General features: G+C 37.1%; 1 pseudogene across 1 annotated transcript; it reads right to left on the reverse strand.

The window, feature by feature from the left end:
* Positions 1–557: 557 nt before the first annotated feature.
* On the reverse strand, positions 558–4,747 carry LOC146512427 (5-hydroxytryptamine receptor 3B-like; annotated as a pseudogene). The gene is made up of 4 exons (XR_014875808.1): positions 4,744–4,747; positions 3,728–3,943; positions 2,619–3,615; positions 558–2,383 (listed from the first exon to the last, which is right to left on the reverse strand). The product of XR_014875808.1 is annotated as a 5-hydroxytryptamine receptor 3B-like (transcript).
* Positions 4,748–12,753: the final 8,006 nt, after the last annotated feature.

Here is a 12,753-nt window from a genome sequence, read left to right on the forward strand (position 1 = left end):
CTAAACTGATTGCACACTTGTTGGAAGCTGTTGGAAACCCTTTAATGAAGTCAGAGAGGTAAAGAAAATTTAGCTAATTGTCAGTCATTTAGTCATTAAAGGGAAATAGGAATAGGGGTTAAACTCCTGGTCCTAATTTGAAAGTTAATGGACCGAAATGCAACAACCAGGCTTTCTTTTTTCTTTTTTAGCAGCCAGATTAATCTATTTTGGACCAGCTGAAGGGAAGCTGGGAAAAGCTTAACTATATGATTTTTTTGCAATTGAAGGGACTGGCTTCCTTAGCCCATTGACATTTTTGCCACATTCAAAGTTTAATGAAGTTAAACATCCAATTTTTGATGATAATTAAACATCCACTGAGGTAAGATACCTTTTTTAGTTTGTTAGGTGAAGTATAATAATAAAAAGTTTAAGGAGGTGGCTCAAATGTGAAATATAAATAAAAAAAAAAAACTGGTCTAAGGTTCGACCCTAGACTAGTCCCATCTGCAAATTCTTCAACTTATATTTGTGATTCCAATATAATCATAGAAGAACTTATAGAAATGCTGAGCGGAAATGGGAAACAAACTTTCATGATCATTACCTTTACATGGAGTGCACTTTATAATTCAAAGAGTCAGTTGGTTGTGCAACAAACACACAGAGATATACAAAAGAAAAAAATAGAAAGCTTTTTAATGTTTATTCCAACAGGATACAGATGTAAATGAAAGATATACAACACTCATGAACTGCATTGCTTTATATTGCCATGCATATAATGTGATGTGAACTAAAGTTACAGTGAATAAATGTGAGTTCAAAGTGGACCGAAATATGAGGTCCATCACACAGTACAAATGTTATAAAGTGTAGGAAAAGGGTCTAAATTAGGGCTGGGTACCGTCTAGAATTGATTCAATTCCAATTCACAAGGTCAAATCGAATCGATTCGATCTGTGATTTGATTCAGTTCGATTCAATTTGATTCGTTTAGATTTAAGTCGGGGAAATTTTGCCTCAGACAGTCAGAAATATTATAATTCAGATCATGCATCGGTACATTTCCATATCTTTATATCTATAATAAGAAAGCTGACACTTGCAAGACTTTATCAAAGGTGTGAGCATCACAGCAGAAGCCTTTGTGTCAAATTAGCTGAAGATAAAACACAAGAAAAACATGAAGGCGATTTTCCAGGCCTCGGATTTTATAAAAATATTCTGCAGTAGATCAAAAACCAAAGAAAAACGTTAATCAACATATGAACATTACCTGATGCTGCTGAAGTGAAGCAGCATCAGAGACACAGCTAAGCATTTTGCAATTTTGCATAAATTTAAGAAGATTAAATTTGTTCAGTAGCCTAGAACAGGAGAAATTAGGCTTTCTTTTCAGAAGAAAGGAAAAGGAAAAAACAGCGGCGGACAGCACTGTACACAACGGTAGACTTGTGCATAACAAGCAAGCAAATAATGCAGAAAACTGATTTTTAGACGGGAAACTGTTCTTGATGTATACTGAGAGAGAGAGAGAGAGAGAGAGAGAGAGAGAGAGAGAGAGAGCTGTGCATGAAGTGTAATTTTATCCTGGTGGAAGCAAAACAGCAAAAGTAAGAGGGAGTTCATGACGATGTTTATGTGAAGCATAGTTTGGGTCTTCTTTTGCTGCTGGTTCAGTCAATATTGTTTGGAGAGAAATAAAACTTGCAGCTTCAGAATCTAGCGCTAAACACAAAGCACGGACCGGTCGAAACATCAGAATCAGAGAGCCGTCGGCTTTCAGCCCCGACCGTGTCCGTGGCGTCGGGTGAGAAAGGCGACTTCTAGCTGATTCTGATCCGTCCGCGGGTCTGCGCTTCGTGTTTACGTCTTTGTGCAGAATCCGTGTACCTGCTCTCATTTACTGTTTTAGCTGTTTGATGGTTGTTGAAATTTTGTGAGGTTTAACATGAGAATAAAATAAATTTATATTAAAAAAATCGATTCAGGATTTTAATGAATGATATCACGTTATCCAAGCTAGAATCGATTTTAATCGATAAATCGATAATCAAAACCCACCCCTAGTCTAAATGCATACTTTAGACTTGGACTTAAAGGAACAGAAACTTTTAGTTAAGTAAAGTTAATCCTCATGCTAATGATTTAAAGTAAAGTAACTTTCGGCCTACTCATCTTCAGCACTGTTCCACAATAAAATCATAATTGATAAAAACACAGTCACTGTTGTCAAATAAAAAATGACAAAAACCCTGTTGATATGTTTTACTATATTGGTCCAGTAGCCGGACTTCTTGTTGGTACTGTGCAGAGTCACGGTTTTCCTAGTCTCCCGCAGGTCATCTGAGACTTTTTCCAGTGGAAAGAACATCTTCATCAGGTTGCAGCTACAACCCTGAAAAAATAGTTTTGTTGAAATGTAATCAATAAGATTACATATACATCCATTTATGGTCTAGTTGCTGCTACATTTCACACACTGATTTGTTTTCACATTGATTTAGTGAAAGTGTGTACTTTCAACACCCATGTTAGGGTTTGGGATAATCTCTCTCTCATGCAACATGATCTCTTTCATCAGTTTTTATATTTCACTTGAAAAACACTTAAAAGTCCAATTTAACTCCAACCTTTATAGTCAATGGTGGCAGACTGTTGATTGATGTAGACACAGTTGGTCTTTCATCCACAGATACATCATGAACAGATGCACAATGACTACATCTCTTCATGTCTGGAATAAAAAACATAGACAGGAAGATCAATGCAACACAGCTAGAATTACATAGATAGGTGACAGACAATGACTGCAACAATTAAGCACACCTCTAAAACTGCTGTGAAAGTTGGATATGTCCTGTTTCTCCTCACAGCACTCCACCAGGCTTTGGCTTCCATCTGTCTCATTATCCTGGGCTGCCGAGTCTTTCTCAATCAGATGCATCACCAAAATTGTCTCCAGGAGGCTGAGCAGCATCAGAGCAAAAACCCCAATGCAATAGACAGCTGAGGAGGGCATCCAGCATGAAAGTGGACAAATCACTTGATGACTTGATAGCTTGATTAATTCACTGCATGAAGTCAAATATGCTCTTCTTTACCTATAAGTGGAACACTGTCTGAAGAGCTGGGCAGAATCTCATTGAGAAGAAGCTGCATCACTGTGACAGCGAGCAGGACAGTGATCTTGAAGCCGAGCTTCTCACCTCCACTGTCTAATATCAGGAAGGAGGCTAAGTCCAGACACAAGAAGAAGAAGACTGGCAGCAAGAAATTGGCAATGTAGAGGACAGACCTCCTCTTCATGGTAATCTGTCAATTTGCATGTGAGGTGGTTAATCATCCTACTCCTACTCTATATTGGACATGTATTATGGCAACAAAAAGGAAAGTAACGAAAAAGCAACGAACTTGATTAATGCTTTTTTTTCCCCATTTCTGAGCAGCTGCTCCCAGAAATACTCACAGTGTAAACAATCATAAGTTGGTCGAAGTCAAATTCATTGACAGTTTTGGTGGTAACTGACATGTTGATAAACAGCCACTCGTATTGTGTCTGCATCACATTTCGAGACCATTCTGTGACCGTATTACTGGTTTCGTTGAATTGTAACTTTATTTCTTCATCTGAAGTGGAACATAAAAATAAAAGATCAGCAAGAAAGAAGTATATATTGTGGTATCTGATGGTTTGGGTTTATGACTTCATGAACGGCACGCATATATGCTATGGGCTCACCAGAGTGCATGATAGACTTGAAGGAGAGGTTGCACCTCTGGACATCAAAAGGGAATTTGTACACGTGCAGCTTGCAGGTGCTTACGATCACCTGGTCATTTCTGTATTCAACCAAACCACCGCTTTCAATGGAGAGATAAGGACTCGGAGAGGCTTTGTCTCTCTCTGTCCTGTAAGGCAGAAAATTACAATCAGTTATGGCACAAATAATAGCAACTCAAAAAAGCAGCATCAGTTATGACAAATACGTAGGCAGAATCCTACTCAAATCTTACTCTCCAGCTGAGGAGGATTAATGCATTAAGCCACCATGTCTTAATTACTTATAATAATGGATTGGATTTATATAGCGCTTTTCAAGGCACCCAAAGCGCTTTACAATGCCACTATTCATTCACTCTCACATTCACACACTGGTGGAGGCAAGCTATGGTTGTAGCCACAGCTGCCCTGGGGCAGACTGACAGAAGCGAGGCTGCCATATCGCGCCATCGGCCCCTCTGGCCAACACCAGTAGGCGGTAGGTGAAGTGTCTTGCCCAAGGACACAACGACTGAGACTGACCGGGCCGGGGCTCGAACCGGCAACCTTCCGGTTACAAGACGAACTGCCAACTCTTTGAGCCACGGTCACCCGCTTATGTTACAATCCAGATAAAAACTGTAACATCAAGTGGCGACTTACACCAGAGTTTGTGTTAAATTACTTAATAATTTCAGCTAGAAATGATGGACTAGAAATTATGACAAAGTTTGGTAACCAATGATCTCTCCCCTCCCAACTGTCCTCAGACACGCCTTTATCCACACCTCATCAAGCTCAGACCACCAGGATCAATACGAATGACCCACACAAACATGCCTGCGTGGGACAAAAATGAACCCTAGGGCTGTTACACACAGAGTCCAACTGGTAATACCCACACATGCCCTCAAGAGCAAATCATACCTTTTCATCTCTGCTCTGGAGAATACAGCATCTGTTACTATGGAGAATGTACCCCATTAAGAACTGACCCATTTTCGTAGTATAAGAAAAACTAAGGATTTAATCTGTAGTTACTGGATAAGCCATGAGTACCATTCAGAGAAAGTTGGGAAATGGCTGTAAGATGGTGAAAGATGTACCCATAGGCCTCTTCCTTGATTCAGACATGGTCTTTCTTTTTTTTATGTAAAGGAGCTACTCTAACTTGCATTCCTCCCTGTGCAGGATGTGTAACTCTTCATCACTGAAAAAGTAGCCACTGGTCTGTAGGAAAAGGCAGATCTAACACAATATCTTTTGGATGTGTTGTTTTTGGTGTGTAAAGAGAAATGGAGCAGTGGGCAAGCAATCCAGAACTGTCCATAGGTTTGGGGGGGTTTGCAAAGGATTTAGCACTAAAACTAAAACTAAAACACTAAAACTTTAGCAACACAAGGATGAACAAGTGCAGGAATATCACTGCAAGATTATCTAAATGACAGGGGGATATCCAAATAACTGAATATTCAGGTGCATCCATATAGATATGTGCTGGACAAAATGGATCTTGGAAAAGGAAGGTTATCATTTCATGTTTCAAAGCCACGATGTACCTCATGAATCCTGCTTGGTTTGAGTTGATTGCACCATGACAAAACAATTATCCAGTGCACATCTCCAAAATTATCCAGGACAGTTTTGAGAAAAAAAAACAGCATTTAGTTGCTATTCTTTTTTAATGGGATGGTCAACATAGATATAGTCTTTATTAATGTCTTGGAGGGCTCAACATGACCACATGGACCTGAAGGGCTTGCTGCTCAATTTGCAACATATTTAATGAATTATACAATATCTTCAAGGATAAAAAATTTAATGATGTTAAGATTTTGAAGAGCAGCATATAAGTTTCTAATAATGAATTATAAATGTTCAGCTTTGTTTGTTTTTTTAGCTGTAGCTTAATGCCTTATTGCTAATGACTGTATGGTCTGTGTGAGTTTATGTGCATATATGTTAAACTTACATCTCTGAAATAGTTATATCTGGCATCCACAAATATTCAGTAGGAATTGTTATTTGTTTAATTCCACAGAATTGATCTGGTTCCCACTTAGTGTACTCATTTTTCCATGACTAGTCAGAGGGATACAAATAAGAGGAAAGAGATACAAACAAGGAGAAAAAGACAAAAGATGAAAACACGTAATTTCAAGCTATTTCAATTTCAACAATACTGTGAAAATTGATGTATTTGCAAGAGAAAACTCACCAAATAAACCCAAATGTAAGAAATTAAGGTCTGGTCAATTTCTCTCTGTGAACAAAGAAATCAAGCAGTGTTCAAGCTCAAGTGGTTGAGCCTGACTTGTGCCACAGTAATCCTAGAAAGACCTGGGTAAGATCAACAGTATGCAGCCTCCAATAGACAAGAAAAACCCAACATCTGGGAAGTCTTAAATGGTCTTAGACAACTAACAGAAGCATAGAAGGCCACAAAAAAGACAGACATTGATGTATTCATAGATGAAGCTTATGGATCTCCATAATTAAGAGAATGCCAAACTGAGAGAATACATGAAATGGAAAACTGAAATTATGCATATGAAGCAGATTTTTGACATTATTTTATTATTGAATTCTGGTAACAAAAATATCCATTATTATTTATTCAAACTAAAACACACAAACATACACAAGTAGCTTGAACAACTTACCATATCCAGGATAGCGTAGAGTTTCATGTCAAGCACAACATCTGTATGATGACTGTTGTTTAAAATGGGCCGGCTCACAGTGTACTTAATACTGTCTTTACTTAGAGCCAGGTGCTGCACAATAGCCTGAAAATTGCAGAGTTTCTCCACTTCCACTTCATTATCTAAAAGGACACATAAAAAGACATTCTTGAGATTGATGTTATGATATGAAAACAATAAAGCAGCTTCTGTGCTTTCATTTCTGATTTTCAATTTATTGGATCAGGTCTGGATAACTGTGTCAAGAAAACAAAAACAGACGACATCACTTGTTGGCATGTACAGTACTGTGGGAAAGCCTTCAGTCATCTTTATTTTCTTTATATTTTGCTATTAAAAGTGAAGAGATTAATTGAAAGGTTAGCAAGCATACATGTAATTACTGTATATGAAGCAAAAACGTCATTTATACAATTCCAGCTTGAAATTCAACACTTCGTATAAAAAACAATATTATCCAACATAGTCTGAGCTCTCTTAGGCAAACTTTCTTGTAATTTCTTAAAGTAGTCTTCAGTAGTAGTTTTCTAGTCTTCATTAAGGACATTCAAAGCTCTTCTTTGGATGTTAGTGGCCTTTTGTTCTATTATCGGTCATAATGATTTCACATTATTTAATTAATTTCGAGGTCTATCCTTGACTGTTAGTTTTCCATTCTGTGCTTTTGTATCCATTTATTCTTTTACTACATTAGCAGTGTGGTTGCCAAGCTAAAATAATAATAATAATAATAATAATAATAATAATAATAATAATAATAATAATAATAATAATAATAATAATAATAATAAAGATGCTGATCAGCTGCTCCTGTATACCTGATCAAAATCTGACAGTACTTTTTTGCATTCATACTTCAAACAGTTTTGACTGGCTCCTGAACCCCACTGGCTTAATTGAAGCCCCACATCATAACAAAACCTCCATCATGTTTCACAGCTGGCTGTGGTACCTCTCTGCTGAGCTCCTCTATACATATAGACAAAGTTTTCGATCCAAAAGTACAAGTTTTGGATTCTTCAGTCTACAAGACTTGTTGCGACTGATTATCAGTTCTTGTGTAATTTGACATACCTCAGCCTTTTCACCCTGAGCCTCTTCACAGCCTCCATTCCACTGAGACCATTTCTGTTGAGGCTTTGGTGAATAGCAGGTGGGGCTGAAGGGCCAGATCCATCTTTTAGCCCTGTATCAGATCTTTGTTGGATTGTTTTTTGTGTCTTAAAGCCATGAACTTAAGATACTGTTTGTGTGCTCATGTTCGGATGTTTTTCTAGACTTGCCAATTCAACCTTTGTCTTACACTTCTACAGTTTTCTTAAAATCTTTAAGAGCAGACTATGCGGTATGCTGAGACATTTCAGGTTTTTGACTAATAGCTCTTTGAGAATTGCTTTGTTGGTGCAAAAATACTATTTTATGTCAGTCAAACTGTGTTATACTCTTTCATAGGCTTAAGAAAACAAGAAAATGTGCCTCTGAAAATGGTTAGGTGGAAGTGCTGGAATGAAAACAACTCCCAAGGAGAGAAAAACTTTGAGAGACTGGAAATGAGAGGTGGCAAAAGATTCTAAGCGAGAGAGAGAGAGAGAGACGTTATGTACCTCTTATAGTGGTCTCACTGGTCATCTGTTGATCTTCCTGTAGCTCTGAACTGGATGCATTTTCAGCTGACAATGAGTGCACTAATTTTTAAAAATAAAAAAATGTGTTAATATGACTTGCTTTACTCTGGAAACTCTGGAAACAGTATGAACTCAATTCAATTGCTGAACAATGACAAACAAAGGAAGTCCAAAAACACACACAGAGCGAGATATGAAAATTAAAAACTAGGAATAATGGAATCAAGAAACACAGAGCAGGGGAGCACACAGCAAAGTGAGATGACACGGAAAAGGGGAAGAGGAGAGAATATTTACACAAGGTAAAACAGGTGGGAAACAAATCAGTGAAAATGAGACAAAGGAAATGAAATGAAATGAAAAGCACAAGAAACCAAGACACCAAAATCGGTTTGATTTTGGTGTCTTGGTGTCCAAAAACAACCACAGAGTTAAGACTGGAGGAACAGAATGGGGTCATGAAAGAGAACTAACAAATATAAGGAAACATTATGAGCAAAGAAGTAAAGGCAAAAATATCAGAGACATAAAAGCACAAGAATAAAATCATAAACAGAAAACAACAACTTTGATAAAATCCTTTCACGAAGCCCAAAGCAAACCTTGAACCACAAAACTGAAAACCTCGGGTTTAAGACTCAGGGATTATGACACTCATGGATGTTAGATATCACCGGAAAATATATCGTACGGTTACGGTGTAACCTTGGTTCTCTTAGTGAGAGACTATCTCTCCACACCGTTACATATTCCATATGTACGGGGTAACTCTGTAAGACACACCGTGAGGAGAGAGGGGAGTCAGTGACAACGCGCACTGTCCAAATCACGAACAAACAGTATCCCACATTGTTGATTTTTAGTTTACAAACACTTCTTATAATGACTAACTACTTCTGACATTTTTGAGATGTTAGCTCTTTATACAACGAAGTTATAGTGGGATACAAATAATATCAGGCTGATCCTGCCACAATTTGTTCCCCTGTGTAAATCACGGACAAACAGTATCCCACATTGCTGAGTTTTAGTTCACAATCACTTATTATTATGAAGCATTAATCCTGAAACTTTGGAGGATTTAGCTCTTTATATAGTAAAGTTACAGGAGAATAAAAATAGTTATCAGCCAAAATGTTAATGGTTTGTTAAAATAATCCCATCTGATACCCCGTGAGCAATAAATATATAATTTTCTGTTGTAACCCCCAAACTGAATGGTAATGTAACGATACTAATTTTTCACTTTTTCACAAAATGAATGGTCAAAATGAATGAAGCGTCGACCGGCACTTAAGCCCGTTTTTTTTCGAGGCGATATGCCGGGGAAGGGGGACCAACCAAGGGAAAGCAAGGGCTATAGCTAGGGGGTACCAAGCTAAGGGATACCAGGGGAATAGCGGGGAACACCAGGACATACAGAGGGAATACCAGGGCTACCAGGGGAGAGGCAGCGCCCACGGAGGATGCCGAAGCACGCTCCTGATGGACGCACATTCATACCCCACTCTCAAGGCTCTCTCTCTCTCTCTCTCTCTCACTCACTCTCTCTTACACACACACACACACACACACACACACACACACACACACACACACACTCTCACGTACAAACACAAACACACACACACTGGTGTCATGTCCTCACAGCTGTTTTATACATAAGCTGTGGGGCGTAGCCGGGCGTGCCGGAGTGTCTTAAAGAAATATCCACACGCCACGACCAAGGGGGCTCGTACCCCGTACATATGGAATATGTAAAGGTGTGGAGAGATAGTCTCGATATGCTAGAGAACAAATGTTTAAATTAAGTCATTTTACAGTTGACACAGACAATTATCAGTTCAGTTTGATTGCAACACATCTGAAAAAAGCTGGATGGGGAAACAAACGGCTGAAATAGTAAAATAACAAAAGAGAACCAGCTGGAGAAACATTTTGCAAACCATTAGGTTAATAGCAGGAAGTCAGTGAGCATGATTAGATGTAAAAAGACCGTCTGAGAAAAGCAGATTTTCTCAGAAGTAAAGCTGGGCAGAAAATCAATAATCTACAAAAAAAAAACTGTCTTTTAAATACTAGAACAACTTCAGAATAATATTCCTCAATATAAAATTGTGAAGACTTTGAATGTCTCATCATCTACAGGACATAATATCATCAAAAGATTCTAAGAATCTTAAACCTCTGGGAATTTAAGACTTATCTATAGCAACACATTTGTAGCTAAAGAGTCCAGGTTCCAAAATGCCTGCCTGCAGTCCATCTGAAAACATTTTGTACATCTTCATATTGAATATACTTTATTAAATATACTTTGAGTTTAAATCCATCTGAGTTACTAGATACCAGATGTGTTATCTTTCTTTCTCTCTTTCTTTTTTATTTTATATCTCTGTAAACTGATCTATTAATTACACAAAAGTGGAATTTAATTTAGTAAACAAGATATATTTACTGGGCAATTATAGAGGAACCTGTTCTTGCACTGAAATGCAATCTATTACAAGTAAAGCAGTGTTACTGATTAAAATAAAATAAAATAAAATATAAAACAGCAAAAATAAAGTAAATTAAATGGTATAAATTGTCATCTCCATTTAATTAGAATAATCTCAGCTTACCCACAAGTAACAGCAGGAAGAAGAAACTTGCAATCATTGTAGCCTTGAGAGACCAGAGAGCTTTTTCACCCTTTCTGTGGTGTCTAGAGAGTTTTCTATTTTCCTCTATTGATGTCATAGCCCTGCCCAACAGAGGGTGGGGCAAATTGTATCTATCCTAACTGAGTGGTAACAAAAGCTTAAGCACTAATTTGTTTAAGCTTTTGTTTAAAAAAAAAAAAGCCATGGAATTAATATTTTTCCTGCATTCAACCAAACTCTTGATATCCTATTTTCCAGCTCAAACTTTTACCTTCCTGTGATTAATCTGGTTGATTATTGTATTTGCTTTCTATTTTGAATATAAGTTAACTTTTTTAACAGTATCAATATTTAATCATTAAAAGTAATTGAATCAGACTGATCTAAACAATAGAAGAGCTTTAACTCTGGCTTTTAATTAAAAACATTAATAGAAAACAATTGAAAATGTGCTGGTGTTATGGATGATTGAATTAAGAAAACAAAACATTTTTTCTAAATTTATTGTCTATTTCCTTCTGCATGTGTCTTTAAATAGATGTTTCTACAGATAAAATTTCACTAATGTTCATTGTACTGGTCTTGTTTGTGGAATTGGCGTGCTTGATGATTTTAGAGCATTTTAGAGCATCCAGGTAATAAAGGCATGTGAATCCACAATTCATGTCCAGGTTGTGTAAATGTTGTAAAACTGTATCAGACTTGCAAACAACAGCTCCTATGTCACCGGAATATACAAAACTGAATTATATCTAGCCAGCCAAACATTTCTTTATCATCTTTGGTAGAAACAGGATGGGAGTTGAAAAGCTTTCAGATGTTCAGATATTCATCAATCAAAGCAGCAAAATATGAATGTGAGGAGAAGAAAAACATATTTCAGTGCTCGATCAGGAGACGCAGTTAGATCCCATTTGGGAAAAAGAGAAAGTTGATAACTGTGATCTTATTGTTGCTTTATCAGTAATCACTGAAAATATTCAAGTTCATTACGTACTGCTGTTCCAATGTCAGTATTCATTTTTATCCATTAAGCTATCAGTGCTTTAAAAAAATCAAGCATGAAAATTGTGTTTTCTTTGCACTTGAAAAAAGCAAAACAAATACATTCATGTTAAAAGAAAGAATTATTATGTGACAGTGTAGTCTGGCCCTAATAGGAACAGTACACATTCGTACATTCAGAGTTGTGAGTAGTGCAACCATGCTGAATGGATGTTAAGATATGCAATTAGGTTTTGCATCTACAGTGAAGTAGGTAGAATATGGACAATGACATTTCCAGGAATACTTACAGTGTAAACAACTATAGACTGACTGAAGCCAAAATGGTTGACACTGTTATTAGTGACTGACATGTTAATGAGGAGATACTCTCACGATCATATTCCTACATGTAAACAGGAATGTAAAAATAACTGAGCAGATCAGGAAGGAATATATATATATTGTGGTATATGGTTGTATGTGTTCTTGACACCTTGAACACTCATTGGTTTTATAAGCAAAAGAAACACACAAAATATTTGGCAAAGGAAACATCAATATGAAAACCATCAAAAAAAAAAATTAATCAATGGTTTCATTTCAGTGATTACTTCTGCAATATAATGAGTGTGGTTCATAATAGGTCTCTTCTGACTGTCCTTACTTCATTTCCATTTCTTCAGAAATCATATCACACATGCTGTGTCAGAGATTAAATTAAAACAATGAAGCAATTTCCATGCTTTCATTTTTTTTCTCATTAAAAACACTGGAACGCTGGTTGTCATCAGGGATCCAAATGACATAGTCACATGTATTTACACTGATTTGTGTTCATACAGTTATGTGTAGCCTATTTGCACAGTAAAGTGCTATGTATTGGGACATAATGAAAAAAAAAGTCACCTGATAATTAAAAAAAACCCACATGAGTGTGTGGGTGTTTTGCCCTTTGCTTTTTGTATTGCTCCACCCCTAGGTCACAAGACTCCTCCCAGTGGGTGTGTTTTAAGTTAAAAGTTAAAGCACTCTCACTAGGAGGG

Source organism: Neolamprologus multifasciatus, chromosome 8 (assembly GCF_963576455.1).
Source record: "Neolamprologus multifasciatus chromosome 8, fNeoMul1.2, whole genome shotgun sequence".
Taxonomy (NCBI): Eukaryota; Metazoa; Chordata; class Actinopteri; order Cichliformes; family Cichlidae; genus Neolamprologus; species Neolamprologus multifasciatus.